Genomic DNA, 20,631 nt, shown 5'->3' with positions numbered 1-20,631 from the left:
GCAGAGGGAGAGTACCGTGGGCTTGGGGCCTTGCAACAAGCCAGAAACAGAAGGAGAAGTCACCCTGGGTGCGGAGCCGAGCTGTCTGCCCACTGGCTGGGGCGCATCCTCCGGCCCCAGGGAGCATCTCGGACTGTCCTGGTGGTCACACTCGGGCTTGCGCGCGGCTCGAGAGGAGGTGGTGAGTCCGGGCCCAGCAGTGCTGGCAGATCGCGGAAGCACACCGCGTTGGCTGTTGCCATTCTGGGTACATTTAACCGATGGGAGGTACCATCAGGGTCTTTCTGCTGTGGGTGCAGGCTGCGTGTCACAGCAAGAGAGGTCACAGTGCCCCAGGGGCCACCACGTCATCACGGCCCGGGTACCCTCTCCTGCGGACCCAGTCACAGTCGGCAGCGGGAGGAGGATGTTCCGGAAGCCCCAGCACAGGTCCTCTGACATCCCTCTGCCCGGACGGCACCAGGGGCTGTGGCCGGGCCAGCCCTCGGCACAGGGAACCGGGAGCGCTCCGCTGGCTGGAGCTGGGGCTCTTTTCTAATCACGTTTGCGGGGAGGTGGGGGTGGGCGTCCGGAGAGAGCTAGGACTGTCGGGAAGTATTAATTCTCTCAGTGGTGGAGTGTGGGGTGTTCCCACACGTCCAAGGAATTCTCCACACCAGCCGCGTGTCCTACAGTTCAGCTCAGTTGTGACACTGTCTACCCGCGGTGGCATCAGATCCCCATCCAGCCTCCACACCTTCCCAGCCTGGGCGCTCTCTGAACCCGCTCCTTCCGGGTTTCTATGGAGGGTTCCTTACGCGGCCGTGATTGACTACATCACGGCCACTGGTGACTGATTCCGCCTCCAGCCCCCCTGCCCTCCCGGAAGGTCAGGGGCTGGGACCCACGTTCCAGGCCTCTGATCACACGGTGGCTCCACTGGCATCCAGCCCCATCCTTGGGTGGTTTCCCAGAGTCAGCTCATTAACATAAGGAACGACACCTTCATCCCTCTCAGCGGAGGAAATTCCAAGGGTTTTGGGAGCTCCGTGCCAGGAACAGTGGGCAAAGACCAAATACGTCTTTCTTGTTATAAACCGTGATGTCATGTCAGGAATGGGGTGGGGAACAGCTGTAGCAGCGTCTGACACCACGTGCTCCAGAGGCCACGGCCGAGACACCAGGAGCTCACCGAGCTCCACAGAAGGGAGCTGGGTGGTGTGAGGGCCCCGCTTGGACGCCCCCTCCCGGGAGGGAGGGCCTCTACCCAGATGGGCAGATCGTGCAGCAAGCATGTGAGACACGCAGGTTGAACTGGGCCCTTGGGAAATAGCAACCATGTGGGATCCTCGCCCCTGGGAAGCTTCCAGTCTAGTGGGAAGACAGACTTGAACCGAAACTGAAAACAGCCAAACTGTTACAGTGAACGTGAGACAGAGGCAAAGAGAATGTGCCTGGGACGCAGAGGCCATGGTGTCGGCCGAGGGAGCAGCTGGGCTGACCGGGCGGGCGGGAGGCGGCACTGGACGTGGTGAGGATGAGCGAGCCGCGTGCACGCACTGCAGGAGGCCGTGGACCAGGGGCCTGACCAGCGACGCCGAAACTGAGGCGGAGCCCCAGGAGCTGTAGGGATGGGTGCTGTGCTCTGACCTGTGGCCGTCTGATGGAGAATCGTGACGCAGGGAGACCCCTGGTGAGGACAGGCAGGCAGCCCGACAACCTGGTGGGAAGGACCCTGGCCGGGGACGTGCAGGGTTAATCGATGTGGATGGAGCAAAAGCGTCGGCACCTGGGACAGTTACCCAGTAGGCACGGCAGCCTGCAGGGGTGGACTGTCACCTGGAATGTGGTCACCACAGCGAAAGGGATTCACAGCCTCCCTCCCTCCTGCCTCTGGTCCAGGTGTGGGTTTCTTGGCAGGAAGGGTATCTTTAGAGGGAAGAAGACACATCCTGCCAGGATTCGCCTGGACGTCTGGGGGGACGGTGCCCTCTGCCAGAGCTCTGAGGACCCGCGGGGCCTGTGGCTGCCTTCACATTGCAGGTGTCCATGACTCCTGGTTGGAGCCCTGCTTTTGATCAGTGCCCACTTGCTCTTGCAGTTGGCGCTGCCATTCCATTTTAGGAACTCCCCTGCTTCCTGTCGTGTGTCCCTGGGTGGGATTGCAGCAGCCTCTTTCCCTGCTCTGGTCCAGGCAGGGTCTGGGCACGTGGCCCAGGCAGCCAGTCGCGCCCTGGCCCAGGACCTGCAGTGCTGGTTGAGTGGGAGGCCGCTGATCGGGAGGACCGCGCCCCGCACCTCCACGTGCCCTGCGCGTGGGCTGAACAGACACAGACAGACACATGGCTGGTGTGGAAGGCGAGGTGAGGCCAATCGGGCCTGCTCTGCGCGTTGCCCGGGCAGAGGTGAGCGAGGCCGCCGCCGTCACCTTCACTTGGTCGGCGTGGTCGCAGCTTCTTTAGTGGAGGTAGCCTCAGAACTGTGCTTTGGAGGGTTTAAAGTAAGAGCAGAAAGACGGGGAGAAGAAGAACCTGAGGGGAGCAGAGGCTTTTCCCTCCTCCCCCGAAAGCCCACCAGGCGGGACGAGGGAGCCTGCTGGGGGGAGTGCTGAGGCTGGATCCAGCCTGGGCCCCGGGCTCCTGCCCCGACCCTGCACCTGCAGCCTCGTCTAGAGGGTGCTGAGCGCGCTAACATTTAGTGCGCTCTTTGCTCTGACGTTTACAGTATGGACTTTTCAGTCCTCTTCTGCACGAGGGAATAATTGAGCTCATTACTGGGAAGAGTTCATAGAACTAATAACAAGGAAAGGTAATAATTTTTATAACCTACTTCTGAGGACCGAAGTGTTCCCATTGCCTGCCCTGCGGCGCTGCGGTGAGCTGCCGGGTGTTGATGCGTGTTCCTGCACTTGCGTGTGTCTGACCCCAAGTTCCTGTACCCGAGCACAGTGAGGCCGAACAAACATCGGAGCTTGGAGCAGAGAAAGGTTTCTTGCAAGCAGACAGATGGCTCAAGCCCCAATCTCCTGAACTCTCCCAAGGGTTTCAGCAAAGTATTTTTCAAGGCCAGGGGAGGGAGGGGAGTCGCAGGGTGTGTGATCAGCGGGTGCTCGGTTCTCTGATGGAACACTGGCTGATGGTGGGGTAGCAGGGTGGGGTCTAGTATCATCTAATCTAATATCATCAGTCCTCAGGCTCCAGGAGGCCTGGGGGCTGCTCGTCATCAAGTAGTTACCATGTTCCATTTGGTGGGGATTTTCACATCTGTCAAACAACTCAGGACTGTGCAATAGATACTGTTTTCTGGGTGCTTCTGCGAGGAACTAGAGCAGAGCAAGGGAAGGGCCTGCCCTGGGAAAGCCCCGTAGGGTCCTGCTCGGTAACACGAGGGCTGCGGAGCCTCAGGTGTAGTTGGGGTGGAGGCCTGGGCGTCAGCGGGGCCTGTGTGACGTGTGCTTCCCTCTGAATCGGGGACGAAGCTTGGAGCCCAGATCCCACGTTCCAGAGAGGAATATGAAAGAACAGAGCGGTTTCTTGGTCTCAGTCTTCTGGTGCGAGAGCTTTACAAACCCAGGGGATGGAGCAGTGAAGGCCTGGCAGAGCCTTCCTTTAGGGAGATTGAGATTTGTGACCCTGCCTGTTGGATTCCTGACGCGTATTATTAGGGGTGTGAAACTCCGGTACACCTGACAGAAAGTAAAACCTTCCATCTCTTTTCTTTTCCAGTGAGCGACTCTTTTATGACGTTATATATATGTTCTCTGGGTGCCTGTCGTTTGTCAGGCATTGGGTTAGTTTATTGATACAGCTGCTGTCCCCGAGAGGCTCTGTGCTTAGGGGAGTTCAGTGTTGTCACGAGTGGCCGCACAGAAGACCACGTGATCCCAGCACAGCGCCTCCCCTTTGGGAGTTGATCATCTAAGGAACAAGACTCACAGAGGTGCAGGAGGGGAGAAGTAGAAAGAAAGGCTGCTGCTGAGGTCAAACCGAAAGGAATCTGCCGAGGCCCAGGGGGCTCCTGGTGTTCAGGGCCGTCCCTCCGCAGGCAGGCGGGGCCTCCACAGGCCTGGTGTAAGGGCCGCCCCGCCCTGCCCCTGGCCACCCGCGCCCCTCCCACAGTCACGTCTGCTCAGAGGGCGGTGGCGGAGCTGGTGGGGGGGGGGGGGGCGGTGCACTTCATTCTTTTAGGGAATTGGAGCAGTCAGTTAGAAGGGGTAGCGTGAGGCCTCCTGGGTCCCTACTTTCCTTGTTCAGGTCAAAGTTAAAATCACTCGGCCTGTGGTTAAAGGATATGACAAATTTTAGAGAAAGAAAAACTATAGGTAGGCTCGTGTGAAAACTGGTTCAACCATATTTTAAGCTGGTTACACACCAAAAAAAAAACCCTTTGGTTTTATTTCTCATATACTTTATACAAACTGGGGGTGGAGGGAGGGCGTGAAACCAGACGTGGGCTAAGAGCTGGCGCCACGTCCACGGCTGGGCCTCGGCGCATCAGGCCTGTGTCATGACGCTGCAGGGGTCGCGGGGACCGAGGAGGGAGCCTGGCACGAGTGGGGGCCCGTCACTGCGCTCCCCCGATCCCCGGGCACTCTGTGTGTTGCTGGAAAAGTTACAATTTATTCTTCTCTGCTTCACCTCCACCCGGGAACCAGGACACGGAGTCCACGGAACTGACCTTAGGACAAATCTGCGCAGTTCCTGCCTCCATACATCCATTTATTTGGGGGCAGATGCCTCGGGCCTTCCGCACAGGTGGTGTGGGCGTGGTGGGCGGGGCGCGGAACGAGGGCCCCCCGGCTCAGCCTGGCCTTGGGAGACGCCCACCCGCACCCTCTGCTCTCTGCGCCTTTGGCCCGGCTGCCCAATGCTGTGTACCAGGACCACCTGGAGACTCAGTAAAAATATACGTACTTGGATCTTGGGCTGGAAACAGTGGATTTGATGCCGGAATCCACATTGCTAACAGCCTCCGTGGTGCTGGTGCAGCAGGCCCAGAGCCGGCTCCTGGACCGGCGTTGGGAGCCCGGGGCCCCCCTAGTTCTCGGCCCTTTTTGCTGCTGTGCCCGGCAAGATGTGTTGTGTCCCACGGGTGATGCGGCTCCCGTGGTCCTAGAGGGCAGGGGCTGTGCTGTGTGACACGAGCTCCAGGTGACCGGGCCTGATGCAGCTCCTGCCCAGATGGATGCCTTGGTCAGACTTCTCGGCCTCAAAGGGAAGTGGGAGCCTCTCGCTGAGGAGAGCAAGGAAAGAGAGCCCGCTCTGTGCTGGAGCCAGGCCTGGAGGAGCTGGGCGAGCAGGGCTCGGCGCTGGGGGGCGGGCGAGGTTAGACTGTGGCTGGAACAGGGCAGGGATGGCCAGGTGCACCCTCGACCCCCGCAGGGACCTGGCTTGTGTGCAGCCAGACCCTGGGGCCTGGCCGTGTGAGGTTGGAGGCACGTGGCGGGAGCGGAAGGAAACCCCGTCCAGGCACGTTGGACTCACTGTCCAGCCCGAGGGCGGAGGCTGCTGCCCGTCTAGGCGCCTCCCCGTCGCCGGGAGCCCCGTGGGCCCCGCAGAGCTGAGGGCGGGCCAGCGGCGTCACCCGGGAAGCTCGTTGGGCTCTTGTTTCCTGTCTGGCTGTCCAGCCCACAAGGGCACCGTGGTGCGTCCTTAGGTGGAAAAGTCCTGTTTTCCCTCAGGTGTTGGGCACATTTTCACCACCTGGAAGGCGAGGTGGCGGGCGGGGCACGAGCAGGGAGGAGGGGGCACCTGTGGTGAGTGGACAGCGGGTTGCCCTTCCCTGTGAAGTGGGGCCGACGCTCTGGGTGCCCAACAAGGTGCCTTCGGTGCCTTTGTGTGAGAGGCTGGGGCTCCAGGGGCTTCACAGCCCTGCCATCTACCGGGTCTGAGGGGCCTCTGCTGGTAACGCCAGAGGCTGGAGACCCTCCTTAGTGCTGACCTCGTGGGGCAGATGGCCGACGCGGTGCCTTCCTGGTGCCACTGCTTCTTAGTAGCAGGGCACACATCACCGGGCACGTCCGTTAGCGCCGGGGATGAGCACCGAGCCAATGGTGGGCTGGATCCAGGGCGCTGAGGGCAGCCTTCCCTCCTAGGCCTCTCCAGGGACTCGGCTGCTGGCCTCAGCCAGGCTCCTGGGCACCTGCGTGCCTGATGGGCCCCCAGGGCCCGGGACGCAGCCTCCCTTGGGGAAACGCAGCCGTGGAGGCTGACCTGGGCCATCTGACGGGCACCGGGGCTGAGGTGGCAACTTACTGGCCTCCCGCTTCATCCCTCGTGAGGCCCAGGGCCTGGCTGAGAGTCTGGGGCCTTCCTGTTTTGAGTGGGTCTCTTGCGGCCTGGGCGAGCCTGACAGCGGGGGAGACCCGGCATCCCTGCGTGCACTTCGTGCCTGTGGGTCCTGAGGGGCCGTCCGTCCGTCTGCCTGGCCTGTGGGTCCTGAGGGGCCGTCCGTCTGCCTGGCCCCGTGGGTCCTGAGGGGCCGGCCCTCCACCTGGCCCGTCCTGGCAGCAGCCTGTTTCCCTTTTCTGCCCCTGGGGAGGAGCTGGGCCGGCACCTGCCTGCTTCTGTGCCTGCTCCAGGATGCCAGCAGGCTGGGAAGAGGGGAAGGCCATGGGTTATCTTCAGTCTGTTGTGGTTTTTTCACATAGTCTTTGGGGAGCTACCATTCTGCCTGCTCCTTCCTGTTTCAGATTTGTCAATTAGCAGACCGTGTTTGCCTTGCGGGTAGATGCCATTGCTGGCTACTGGCAGGGTCAAGAATGGGAAAGAGGTTATTTGGCTGACAAACCCAGCAGTGGGACAGGGGAGAGTCTCAGGTCTTCACTACCCCCCATGTCTGCTCAGTGGCCAAGCCAGGTCCCCGTCTTGTGTGAGTGTCTGGGTCAGCACGGCATGTGCGCCCATCGGGACAAGTTTGGCTGTAACAGAAGCCCGGGTGCGGTGGCTTCAACTGTGGGGGTGTGTTTATTTCAAGGACAAGTCGTTGGGCAGAAGGCCTGGCAGGCACTGTGGCTCGGAGCAGGGTCCCTGTCCTCCTTCCCTCTTGATCCGGCGACCTCCTCAGGGCTGCAGGGTGGCTGCTGCGCCTCCAGGCATCACGGCAGTTTCCCAGTTGGGAAGAAGGAAGGGCCCAAAGCCTTTCCTAGTGAGGTTTTGTTGTTTTATGGGGGAGGGGCAGCCTCTCTAGGGCCCTCCTCGGCAGAACGGGGTCCTAGGGCCACCTCTGGCTGGAAGCGGAGTGGTGGTGGCGATTTTAGGTGGACATTTGACACCCCCAGATCAAGGAAGGGGCTGGGCGCTGGTCGGGTGGTGGGCTGGAAGGCTCCCTGCTGCGGGACCTGGGGGCCTGGGTGCAGAGTCTCTATGGACACGGCAGAGCCTGCGCCAGCCTCATTTCCTCGCGTGTCCAGTGGGAGCGTCTGGAGCTGCTGAGAGCAGGTGCAGCGTCCAGCTTGCCATCTGGCTGGTGGGGGCAGGGGTGCCTGCACCCTCTGCGTCCGGCCCGCCTCCCCCAGGATGAGGGGAGGAGGAGCTGTGTCTGGAGGCAGCAGTGGGGGTGATTCTGCGTGGAGGGGACGCTGCACGGGGGCTGAGGTCCCGTCCTCCTTCCTGAGGAGCCGGCACCCCTCACCTGGGCTCCTTTGTTCTGAAGCCGACCTAGGCTCCCACGGGGCCCTGTGCTCTCCTGACTCCCAAGGGTGTGGGGTGGAGGGGCCGTGCTCTCATCGAAGCCCAGGTGGGAGTGCTTCCTGGGCCCCAGGCTCTCGAGCAGCTGAGGGAGCCCGCTGCCTGCGTTCTTCCCCACGGCAGGCAGTGTCTCCCACTGCTGGATGGGTCGGTAGGCTTTCTAAGGGAGGATTCTGGCGCCCTGTGCTTTGCTAGGACCGGGGGGCCGGGGGGGGTGGCTACTGTGTGAGACCTTTCCATGATGCCCCTGAGCCACCCAGTCCTGCCGCCCTCTAGCCTGGGCTTGGCCCCATGTCCCTTTGCTTCTGCTAACTCTGCCCTCTGGGTCCTCCCCTAACGCACCTGGCGGCGTCTGCCCACAGGCCTGCACCCTTGCCCCATGGCCGCTCCGTCCTCCCCATCCTGTCCCTGGGCTGTCGGTGTGCAGCCACAGATGACGGCACGGATACGCTCTGGGTGTCAGACGGTGTGCAGCACAGCTGTTTGTGGCTGGCCGGTGGACTCAGGGCCGCCCTTGTCTTCCCACTGCCACGCTGGCCATAAATAGAAGCACATTGTGGGCGCCCTGGGGAATGTCAAGCAGCTGCGGGCTGGCACGGGAACCCATCGTGTGCTTACCCTCCTCGGGGAGGGTTCCTGAGCCTGGAGTAGCTGGTCTGTGGTGGGTGCCCCGTCTTCCTTTGTCCCTTAGACTGTCTGCGGGGCTGCCTTGGTGTTCGCTCCAGAGCGGAGGGCTTTGCACCTCAGGGTTCCCAGCCTCAGCCGCTGCTGGGCCCCTCAACTGGGGCTGGGCTGGCCTGGGGGCCACCAGGGGCCAGGTACCTGCCCGAGAGCCTCACCTCAGGCTGGGTCGCTTGGCCCAGTTTCTGGCCCTGGCCCCAGTCCAAGTGGAAGCCCCTTCATGACTGCAGGGGGCCACTGGGACCGCTGGCTCCTCTTCTAAGGTGCTCTAAGCTTCCGGAGCCGTTTTCTTTTTTTGCTTTCACCTTGTCTCCTTCTTCTCCTTGAGACCAGCTGGTGCTGCCCCGGGTTTCATGACTGGGGTCTGAAGCCCGGGAGCAGATGACTCACCGGAAGGTCTGGGTCTTGCTCTGGTCAGGGGTGGTCCTGCAGTAATCGCTGGAGGCTTGGGTCGGCTGCGTGCTCCTCTGCTCTGCGTGTGGGATCTTCCTGCACCTCAGTTTCCCCCCCATATGGTGGTGGTGAGGATGCCCGCAGCTCAGAGGTGTAGTGGGGGTTAAACGAGGTGTATTTTAGCCTCTAGGAAGATGTCCGTGCTTAGTCGGTCCTCAGCAAAAACCGCACCTGGCCGTTTCTCAGCCAGGCGTGAGCTGAAAGCCTTCCTCGCCATCGGTGTGAGGCTCATGTTCCGCAGCTCCCCGGCCCTTGTTACTGCTCTGCTGTCTCGTGGCTCTCCTGACCTTGACCTTCACCCCAGGCGTCTGCCCACCCGGAAGGGTTCGGCCCCTCCTTCCCTTTGTCCTCCTCTCTGGCCCCACACCCGCTTCCTGTGTACCTGGGCCTGGGCTCCCAGGGCCACCGCAGGGGGTCACGCTGGGCCGGAGGGTCTTGGGCTCTGACTCCGTCACTGCTGCTGTCTCTCCCCTCTCTTCACCCTGTTCCAGGGGCCCCTGTGCCCCCCTACTCGGCGCTGTGCCGAGCCTTGTCTGCACCTGCTGGCCCAGTCCTGGCTGGGCTTTCTTCATCCTGGCCTCGCCTCCCTCTCTTCCCCTTGGAGCTGCTCTGTCCCCTCCGCCTGCTGTCTGAAGTGCCCCTGCCCTCTGCTGCAGTGTCTTGAGATCAGAGTTTGCTTCTCAAACTCCTTGAAGTTTGCTTTTCACGGCCATTGACACTTCGTTCTCAGAAACAACAGATCTGGTGACTCTCCTTCACGTTTCCTCCGTGGGGTCAGCGAGGGGTTCTCTGGGGGGCGGGCCTGGGAGTCAAGGCCTGGAGGAACAGGAGGGGTGGGGCCCGGGGCCTGGGGCTGGGGTTTGGTGAGCTGGGGCACTGCCAACGCAGTGTGGGGACGGGGACGGGCCACCGTGGAGGGGCTTGTGGGCCTGGGGGGCGTGCAGCTTGGGTGCAGTAGGGGGCCCCCAGGAGGGTTTTCACAAGGTGCTGCTGTATGGAGAACAGTCCTGCTGAGAGGCCATGGCGGCCTGGACAACGGACGGCGGCCAGTGGGTGGGAGGAATCGGGGGGGAGGAGTGGACAGGTGGGGGAGGGAGAGGAAGAAGGAAGGCTTGTGCGGGGGGTCTCAGTGCCACCAGGGGGGCCTGGGGAGTGCGCCCTCTCTGGCCTCCTGCCTGTCCCCATTCCCAAATAGGCGAGCTGTCCAGGGGGGTCCCGGTGTGCAGGAGGGCAGAGAGCAGGTACGTGAGGAGGAGGCCCCCAGGGGCATGCGCTCCTCCTGGTAACAGTGCAGGGTGGGGGGTGGTCTGGCGGTTCCTTGTCCCAAGAAGGGGAAGGGACCATAGTGCAAGTGCCCACTCAGTAGTTTGAGGGCCAGATCCAGGCGCCCTCCTGGACGAGCCTTGTTGCCCAAGGTGGCCGCGTGGCCGTGCCTAGCTGCAGGCTGGGGACAGCGGGAGACCTTCTCTGGGGTCCCCACAGAGCCCCCCCCCATCTGCTTGTGCCCTGCCCTCTGCTCAGGGCCTAACGGCTGTGGGTACTGCCCAGACGGAGCCCTCCAGCAGAGCGTGTGCAGAGCAGCCGTCTTCGCCCTGGCCCTGGGCCCTCGGTCACTCGCTGTCACTGTGCTGCTGTGACAGCACTCTGGTCTGCATGTCCGGCAGCGCCTGCGGCAGGCGCCGCACCCCCAGCTCCGCCCGGACTCCACACGGCTGTGCGGGAGCAGAGGTGTCCCCGAAGAGCGCACTGTTTTTGGCTGTCCCTTCCCAGTGGCCATTGGCCGTCCAGGCAGCTGGCCTGGGGGCTTCTGCAGAGGCCTCAAACTCGGGCCTGTTGTTGTGAAGAGGCCCTGTCGGGAGTGTGCTGCGGCCCGCGGCTCTTCCCGGGCCACCTGCCCACAGTTGGGCCCTGGCCAGGTCTCAAAGAGGAACGGTGATTTCCAGCAGGTCAGGTGGAGTCAGACAGGGGAAGTCCTCCTGGGCTGGAGTGGGATGCGAGGGGCGGGACTGTGGTCGCGTCCGAGCTGGCCTGGCTGAGGACGGCAGCCTCTGCAGCGCGAGGCCCTGGCTCAGGCCCGCGTTCCCTCCCAGGTCCTCCCCTGAGGGAGTAGAGCCACGGGCTTTCCTGCTAACTCTCCTGCCCTAGCCTGAGCCTCGTGCGTCCCGGTTAGCGCTGCCCTGCCTGTTGCCACAAGCGGAAAGCCCTGTGGCAGGTGCTCAGCCCCCTCCCATGCTCACGCAGGCTCTGGCGGCAGTGTCCAGGCCCAGCCTTCCCCCTCCTCCCAGGAAGACGCAGCCGACTGAGGGCAGCTGCTGCTCTGCTGACCCCAGCACAGCCCTCTTGACCTCCAGAGACTCTGGAAGGCTGGCAGAGAGAGGTGGACATGGAGGGTGGACTCGTCTTTCTTGCCCTCTGGTTTTCCCTGGAGCCCCCAGGACTGCAGGAGGGATCGTGGGTCTCCCTTTCGTCCACCCTGCGGCCCCGTGGGGCTGGTGTTTGCCCCCGGCCTGTCCTGGCACTCCCTTGCTCTTTCTCCCTGCGAAGAATTTGCCTGTGTTGCCCTGACTTGATTCCTGTCTCTGCTCCCTTGGGGGCGCTGGGGATTCTGCTCCTTTGCTGGGCTCTCTGGCCAGAACAGTCCTGAGTGTCTAGGATCTTAGTGTGGAGAATTTTTAATTGTTTGGTCACGTCCAGCAGCCGACGTTGGAGGCTGTGGCCTAGCCTGGGCTCAGGCGCCGGACTGCCTGGGACAAGTCCTGCGTCCTGGCTGTGCTCCTTGGTCGTCACTTAATCGCGCGTGTCCCTTCTCTTATAGGGGGCAGTGCTCGTGCCTGGTCAGCCCCTAGGTTTTCTGCAGAGTCTCGAGATAATGCACGGAAGGTGCTGGGGGGTACTTGGCACACGGCAGACGGAACATTGTTCTCGCGCGGCTCAGTGGGGCCAGGGGTGGGGGCGCGTGAGTCCTGCTGTCCCCCCTGCCCCAGATGCGCCCATCACGCCTCATGAAGCTCTCTCCTTTGAGGCCCCGGAAAGGGGTTTCTGTTCTGAAGAGTTCACGGCAGGCTTTGGACCAGACAGATCTGGTACCTGGTACCTGGTACCTGCCGTTGCATGGCCTGTGCTCCCGGGGCTGGGCGTTCAGGTCGGCGCTGCTTGTGCGGGTTTGGGAAGGTGGGGAAGAACCCAGCGACCCCATTCTGCTTCTCATCCATCACTGGAGCAGGCGGAATGACTGTGGTTGTTACCACAGCCAGCATCCTAGTGCCCTTGGTGATGGGAGCCTGAGGCCGAGTGCTGGAGCCTCTTCCTGTCGTGCGTGTTCAGCCCACGAGGTGGCAGTCCTGGGCCGCGCTGGCTGGGAGGACGGCTGCGGGGAGCAGGCCTGGGCAGGGGGAGGGCCTGGATCTAGCTGAGGGGCTTGAAAGGCCCCTCGTCCTGCCTGACCTTCCCCTGCCCCCTTCACCTTCTGCCAGGAGAGCTAGGCCTTGGCCTCTGTCCGTCCCCGGGCCTCCCTTTGTTGTGCTGCTCTGGGGGTCGGTCCCGATCCCCCAGTGGGGCTGCCCAGAGGGACAGGGGTGCAACCTGTCTTCCCTCCCAGTGGGGCTGCCCGGGGGAGGGCTCCCCTCTTCTCCTGCTGTATTCTCACCCAGAAAGTCGCTGGCGTCCTGTAGAGGAGGGATAGTGGGAACCAGATGAGGGATGGGAAGTGTTGGGGTTTCCCGCTGGGCTGAGCTGCGCTCCGGCTCGCAGCTGCCCGCCGCTTTGCTCCTGGAGCAGCTGAGTCACTGCTTTCCTGGCCACATACTGAGGTTGGGGCCGGAGAAGAGTCTGCGGTCCTCGTCCCGGTGCTCTTCCCACCGGCATTCGGGGGCGACATGGGGCTCCATCCACAAGCGCCTCCTGCGGGGCCAGGCCACTGCACGTGCCTTCTTCTCAGCTCCCTTTTGCAAAATGAGCAGATTCTGACTTTGCTGTGGGTGGACAGATGCTGTGGTTTTGGCAGCCCTGGGATTTTTCAAGGCCCAGGGAAGTCAGCTAACAGCAGCGACTGGAACTTCCCACGGCGAATAGCTGTTGGGTTTCAGGACCCTCCAGCTGGCCTCTGAACGTCCACTTTCCTGCTGAAACCAAGATCCTGGTGGCTTCTGCCGCCCTTTCCCAGAGGCCGAAGAGGAGGGGTCTGCAGGCGCTCAGCTGGGGGGCTGCGGCCCCTGCTCACCTGCCGTAGCTCCTTCCAGGCCACTGGCCGCCGGGGTGGGTCCTGGGCAAACACTGCAGAGCTTGTGAGTCGGGGCCTTGTCGGGCCTGGAGACCAGCAGCTCCTGCCTCTCTCCCTCCTCCCCTTCCCCCCAGCAGGCAGGCGCTCTGCCCAGAGCCTTCGTGGGCCGCCTTCCACACCGGCGGGGAATCAGGGCCTTTGGGCTTTCTTCTCTCTCCCCCGTGGGCCACAGCACTCCAGTGTGCGTCTCGAGTCTGAGCCCCCAGACCTGGGGCCACCCGAGAGACCCAGCGGGGCGTCTTCCCTGGGGCTGGGGGATGGTGTCCCCGTTCTGGGTGGAGAGTTCCTGGCAGCACAGACGTCCCTGTGGCCCTGGGCTTTAATCTCCATTTACAGGGACACGAAGACAGGGACCTAGGCCATGTCAGTCCGTAAAAGAATCACAGCTGACACAGCGACAGGTCTCTGAGCCATAGTCTGCACGGACCGGAGAGGGGGGTGCTGAGTCATAGAAAAGCCCAGAACGTCCACCTGTGTTACTCAGACCAGTTGTGCGGCCTTGGTGCCGTGTCTGCGGGCGTCAGTGTCTCCACCTGTGCCGGGGCAGGGTGCCCCTTCAGAGCCTCCCTCAGGAGACGTGCCAGCAGCCGGCTCAGGGCCAGGCCCGCGCAGCGTCTCCTTCAGCCCCTGCGCCCGCGCGCGGCCCGTGGAGGGTGTTCAGACCCCGTGCACGTTGTGCCGGAACACCCCGTGGCCCCCCTGGGCTGAGCTCCTTCCGAGGTGCTGGCTGTTGGCGGAGGAGGGAGCTGGGGCAGGAGGCCAGCCCGTCCAGGAACATTCTTCCTGGCGTTTCCTCTCCAGAGCGGGCAGCTTCGAGTGGCTCAGCTGCCAGATGACAATCCTGTGTGCTCTCCCTAATTGGTGTTCAGGGGAGATTGATTTTTGCCTGTGTCGCTGCTGCTGGAGCCCCGATGCCTCTCTCCTTAGGGACTACGTACCTCCAGATGAATTTTGTTTTAAGCCACCGCAGCATCCATCCTCTACTTTTCTAGAAGGACGCGTTTAGGAGAGATGAGGGTAGGTACCTTCTGCCAATTGATCTTGGAGGCTGTCCCTTAAAAGGGTCCCAGGAGAGAAGCTGACGGTGGACGAGCAGATGGCCACCGGGAGGAAGTGAGTCTGTGGCCAGCCTTCCTGGGTCTGACAAGTGGTCATCTTCTAGACTCCTGGGGAAGGGAGCCTGCAGGAAAGTCGGAGCCCCTGAGCAGACGTACAATACCCTGCCAAAGAGGGAGCCAGGGCAAGCGCAGGGCGGACGTCAGGCGCAGAGGGCACCAGGAGGGGACTGAGGAGGGGAAGGGTACAGGAAACTCCAGCTCTCCGCACGGTCGCCCTGGCTGGCTCACGGCGGATGGACCTCGGCGGGGAGGGGTGTGCAACTGCAGACCATCGGAGCTGGGAGCAGGTTCCCAGCCTGTCACTGGGTAGGGGACTGAGGCCCAGATGAGGTGTCGATCCTGTCCAAGGACCTGAGCTGGTGCCCGTGTCTGAAAGCCCCTGGCCTGTGTATTGGGCTCTGGGCTGGCCACGCCAGCTGGGGTCATCTCTGAGGCTGGGCTGCACGCGTGGCCTCAGGAAGTGTCTCTCACACCGTTCCTTGAAGTCTGGTAGTTTCCCTGAGCTCCCCAAGAATTCTGCAGTATATCTGTATTTGAGTCACTGTAGCTCTTTTTTTTGGCAGCCTGATTATTTAGACCTGACAGGTAGGTACAACTGTCTCATTAAACGCAGATATATTTGTGTGGCTTGGAAAAAAAAAATGGAACATTCCATTAGTCTAAAACAAGAATACCGGTCGTTCCTTTTATTCGTAAACTCAGTGTATTAGAATTTGCTGTCATTACGCGTATGAAGTGGAAACATAGCCTCTCTAGTCCCTTGTTGCTGTGATCTGCTCAGGTGCTGGGTGCTGTGGTGCGTCCCGGCGGGTGTGTGTGCAGAGCCTCCTGTTGCCGGGGTAGGGACAGGCTCTGCAGACGCTCCAAGGCTCAAGGGCCCCTTGCCCAGAGCCCTGCAGCAGGGCTGGGCTCTAGGCGACATCCCCCTGGCCGTGTCACAAAGAAGGAATGCAGGGGGTTGGGTTGGAGAGTGGAGGACAGGTGTGCTTTTCTCTCTTCAGGTCACACATTTTAAAGTTAATTCACTGCATTTGCTGCCTTCACATTCTTGTGCGACCATCCCCTCTACGTAGTTGCAGAACATTTCCGTCACCCTTGCGCGGCTCTTGGGTGTGCTGTTTCCTATGGGACGTAGCCTATGAGCAGGGGCGGGCACGAAGCGAGGAAGCCACCGGGGAGCGCCTGGGGCAGAGCTTGCCCGGTGGAGGGGATGGCGAGTGGGGCGGAGCTGCTCTGGGGACTCAGAGGCCTCACCAGGAGGCCAGGAGCTGGGCACCGAGCAGGGGGAGGGGGCACTGGAGGCGGGGTGGGTGGGCCTGCTGCAGGCACTCAGTGGGTGCTGCGTCCTCCCCGGCTGCCCCTCTGGGTGTCCCATCATAGCTCCTTGTTTATCTCAGTCTGGTTACCTGCATGTATCCTGTTAAGCGAGGCAAGAAGGCGTGACGTGTGTTTCGTTTGTGTCCTTCTGCTCCTGCAGACTGGCTAGTGGTTACACATCTCTACTTCTTCCTCCCATTTGTTTCCTCATGGATAAAAATCTAAAAAAACATCAAACAGTATTTATGATTTCCTTGATAAAATTGCAGTTCTACTTTTCTTGAGGGCATTGCCTCAAGAAAAAAGAGATATGACCTATCTGGAGAAGATCCAGGGAAAGAGACCTAACTTAGTAAAGCAGGGGTGAGAAGGAAGCAGGGCTTCTCTGGGGACAGTGCTGACAGTGGGGCCCCTGTGCCCCGGCAGGCCAAGGCTGCGTTGTTTACAACGCACGGACTCCTTCACCAAACTCAGACCAGGGCCAGGAGGGGTTTCTCCAAGATGGAATGGGAAATGCTGGTCTTACTGAGCACAGGGCATCTTGGGGGGGACACCATGAGGTGGCACACGCCAGAAACCTAAGCCAATTTTAAGGAAAGTTTAGATCAGAAGTGGCTGAGCAGGCTGCAGAAACCAGTGAGAATTGGCAACGGGACACAGCAGGGTGCGGTGAGGACTCCCAGGGCCCCTCCCAGCCGCCCGCTGCCCCGAGTGTGGGCCCAGGGGTGCCGAGCTGGAGATGCGGGGCTTATGGGAACTTTTAAATGTCAGCAAGTATTCAAACTGAAAAAGAGAAGAGGAAGGAGTTGGAGGAGAAAGAAACTGTGGTATAAACAGGACCAGCCTAGAGGCTGATTATGGTCCAAGGCCCTCTGACTTCCAAAGGCCCTCCGGTTTGGATGAGCCTCCCATCAGGTCTTTCGGGGGAAGACAGGCTGTCAGTAAGTTGAGGAGCTGCAGTGCAGGACCAGGTGGACTCTTCTAAACGCTGTCCGTGGCCCCGCTGTAGCCTGAAGTTTGTCATCAGTAAAACAGGCCGCCAGCAGCTGCTGCTTCACGTCCACCAGGAGCCTTCTAACGTTGATTAAAAGGCGCAGTTAGATAGAGGAGACCCTCGGCGAGTTGACGGATCTTCCTGCGGCCGTCCGTGCCCGTCAGCGGCGCCGCCCGGGGTCCCCTCCAGCCTGCAGCCGTCTGCTATTTTTAGCTCTTCTGTAACTCCGTTAAACCATACTCACCTCCCCGGGCCACTGTATGTTTAATTATGTAAATGGCATCACAAATCACTGTGGTGTTGAACTACATCTCATCTCTCAGAGCAAATCAAAGCACGTTCCACCGTGTCTTGTTGATCATCCATCCCGCCTGGAAGTAGGCACAGGGCAGGGCGGCGGCTTTCTGCTCGGGAAACAAGTCGGGAAGAGGGTGGTGTGTGGGGAAGGGCCTCATGGGATGGATGCAGGATTGCTCTGATGGTGACTTTCCTCTCTTAACTCAAGGTGTGCGTTTCGTGTCTCTGTTAGGCCAGCTCCTGGCAGACATATTTACTTCACTTGGCTTTAATTCTCCAGCCGCTGTGCAAGGTGGTGTCTGGGCGAGGAGGTGGCTGTCTGTGGAGGGCAGCTGGCACACTGTCCTCTGGAGGCCCCCGAGGGAACCCGCTCTGACCCTGGCTCAGGTTGAGGCCGGGCGCCTTCTCCCGGCAAGGCCACCGTCTGTCTGGCCTGAGTCACCGACATTGGAATTCAAGCTCCTTTTCTTGTGGTGGGTCTTCAGTAAAGAAGAAGGAGCAAGACAGGAATAAAGACACAGACCTACTAGAGAACAGACTTGAGGACACGGGGAGGGGCAAGGGTGTGAAAAAAAAAAAAAAAAAAGAAGAGCGAGCTCTCTTTCTTAGCTCTGCAGCTGCTTAGCTCCTCCGTCCCGCAGCCCAGCCCTGCTGCCGGCTCCGCACCCTGCTTCTCCCTGGGCCAGGGCTTTGATTCTGGCCGCTCCCTGCGGTGATTCTCTCGGGGGCCGTGTCTCACAACACGATTCTCTTCCTGCCGGGCTGGTGCTGGGTCTCCCTGCACCGCTGTGCTGATGGCTGAGCTGACCGCTGCGTCCTGTGAGGTCCTTGCAGGTACTGGCCTCTCATCCGTATCATCAGGGACCTCATCTCCCGAGAATGAGAACATTCTTCTCCCCAACGGCAGCAAGGTGACCGTGCTACGTACCTGACACGGAAGTGGGGGGCAGGTTTCCTGGGCAGCCCAGTCACGTCCTTGAAGACTGGCTCCTGAAACCCAGGGTCGGGTCAAGGGGCCTGCGCTACGTGTGCCTGTGCCTCCGCGGTGTCCCTCCATCTGTAGAACGGCCTCCAGGCACTGTGACGCTGGCAGTGCCGAGGCATCCAAGCCGTGGTTTTCTAGCGCGTCCCTGAACTTGGTGCAGCTGGTCATTGCCTCACGATTGCGTTCAGGTCAGAGCTCGCGTTCCTCTTGGCGAGTCAGCTCAGGGGCACGCGATGCCACCTCGCCTCAGCGTGCGGGTGATGTTAAGTGTGATTGTTGGTTGAGATGGGTGGACCAGATCTCTCTGTCTCACAGCACCTTCTCCCCTGAGGTGAGCTAGCAGTCTTGGGAGTCACGCTTTGGGACTCTGGAATATGCTGCTTCCAGCCTTTTACCCAGCGATTTTCTATCCATTCTATTCATAACATCCTTCACATTTTTAAATCATTCTTTTCCTTTGGTGACGTATACATAACATAAAATTTGCCGTCGTAACCATTTTAAGTGTACAATTCAGTGACATTAAGGTTATTCACGGGCTTCCCTGGTGGCGCAGTGGTTGAGAGTCCGCCTGCCGATGCGGGGGACACGGGTTCGTGCCCCGGTCCGGGAAGATCCCACATGCCGCGGAGCGGCTGGGCCCGTGAGCCATGGCCGCTGAGCCTGCGTGTCCGGAGCCAGTGCTCCGCAACGGGAGAGGCCACAACTGTGAGAGGCCCGCATACCGCAAAAAAAAAAAAAAAAAAAAAAAAAAAAAGATTATTCACAGTACTATACAACTGTCACCACCATACGTTTGAGGAACTTTTTCATCTTTCTAAACAGAAACTCGGTCCCCATGAAACAACTGCTCCCCAGTCCCTCCCCCAGCCCCTGGCAACTCCCACTCCACGTCCTGTGTCTATGGGTCTCACCGCTCGAGGGGCCTCAGTGAGTGGAATCACACAGGATCTGTCCTTTTGTGACTGGCTCGCTTCATGTGGCGTAATGTCCTCAGGGTTCATCCATGTGGTAGCAGGTGTCAGATTGTCTCCCTTTTAAAGGCAGAATCATATTCCATTGCACGTGTAGACCACATTTTGTTTATTCATCCACCTGTCACAGGCACCTGGTCGCTTCCACCTTTCGGCTGTTGTGAATAACGCTGCTGTGAACGTGGGTGTACAGATCTCTCTTCCAGACTCTGCTTTCAGTTCTTTTGGTATATACCCAGAAGTGGAATTGCTGGATCATATGGGAATTCTATTTTTAGTATTTTGAGCATGGAACTGCCATGCTGTTTTCTATAGCAGCTGCAGCATTTTCCATTCTTACCAGCAATGTATAAGGGTTCCAATTTCTCCGCTTCCTCACCAACATTTATTCTTTGCCGTTTCTGTTTTGTTTTGTTTTTTTATAGCCATCCTAGTAGGTGTGAAGTGGTATCTCATCGTGGTTTTGAGTTGCATTTCTCTGATAACTAATGATGTTGAGCATCTTTTAATATACTTCTTGGGCATTTATATATTTTCTTTGGAGGAATATCTCTTTAGATTCTTTTGCCCATTTTTAAATTGGGTTTTTTTTTTATTATTATTGGGTTGTAGGAGTTCTTTATATATTCTAGATACAAGTTCCTAATCAGATATATGATTTGCAAACATTTTTTGTTTTTTGTTTGACAGCTTCTTGATAATGTCCTTTGATACAGAAAGTTTTTAATTTCAATAAAGTTCAACTTAATCATTTTTTCTTTTGTTGCTCATGCCTTTAGTGTTACATCTAAATCTATTTCCACTTAAAAGGTCATGAAGTGTTACCCCTGTGTTTTCTTCTAAAAATTTTATGGTCTTGATCCTTGGTCCATTTTGAGTTAGTTTTTTATATGGTGTGAGGTAGGGGTCCAACTTCATCCTTTTGCAGGTGGACATCCAGCTGGCCCAGCACCATCTGTTGAAGGGACCATTCTTTCTCCATTGGATGGTCTTTGCACCCTTGCCCAACATCAATGGCCACACGTATATGGGTTTATTTCTGGACTGTCAGTTCTCTTCCGTTGGCCTACCATCTATCCTTATGCCACTACCACACTCTTTTGATTGCAGTAGCTTTGTAGGAGGTTTTGAAATTGCAAAGTGTGAGTCTTTTTATGTTGTTCTTCTTTTTCAAGATTGTTTTGGCTATTCAGTCCCCACTGCAATTCCATGTGAATTGAAGGATTGATTTTCCATTAATAGGGAATAAAAGATGTTAGAATTTTGGTAGGGATCACATTGAATCTGAAGATTGCTTTGGGTTGTTTATTAGTTTCCTAATGCTGCCGTAACAAAGTACCACAAACTGGGATGGCTTAAAAAACAAATAAAGGAATTCTCAGGGCCAGGCTGTGTCTGAAAGAACTCCGGAGGAATCTGTTCCATGCCTTTCTCTTGCCTTCTGGTGTTTGCTGGAAATCCTTAATGTTCCGTGGCTTGCAGCTGCATAACTTCAATCCCTGTCTCTCTCTTCACATGACAGTCTTCCCTCTGTGTCTCTGTCTCTATGCCCATATTTCTCTCTTCTTGTAAGGACACCAGTCATACTGGATTTAGGTCCCACCCTGATCCATTGTGACTTCATCATAACTAATTACATCTTTCCAAGTAAGGCTGCATTCTAAAGTTTCGGTGAATGTGAATTTTAGGAGGATACTATTAAATTGGTAGCATTGGTATCTTTTTCTTTTTCTTGATTTTTTTGATGTGGACCATTCTTTTAAAGTCTTTATTAAATTTGTTACAACACTGCCTCTGTTCCATGTTTTGCTTTTTTAGCTGCGAGGCATACGGGATCCCAGCTCCCCGACCAGGGATTGACCCCCC

At 58.9% G+C, this 20,631-nt stretch overlaps 1 protein-coding gene across 1 annotated transcript in view; it reads left to right on the top strand.

The window, feature by feature from the left end:
• CHCHD6 (coiled-coil-helix-coiled-coil-helix domain containing 6) overlaps nt 1–20,631 on the top strand; it is a 120,013-nt gene that overhangs the window by 15,534 nt on the left and 83,848 nt on the right. The window lies entirely within an intron of this gene.

This window comes from Neophocaena asiaeorientalis, unplaced genomic scaffold (assembly GCF_003031525.2).
Source record: "Neophocaena asiaeorientalis asiaeorientalis breed wild unplaced genomic scaffold, Neophocaena_asiaeorientalis_V1.1 scaffold433, whole genome shotgun sequence".
Taxonomy (NCBI): domain Eukaryota; kingdom Metazoa; phylum Chordata; class Mammalia; order Artiodactyla; family Phocoenidae; genus Neophocaena; species Neophocaena asiaeorientalis.
This window is presented reverse-complemented; position numbering and strand designations above follow the sequence as displayed.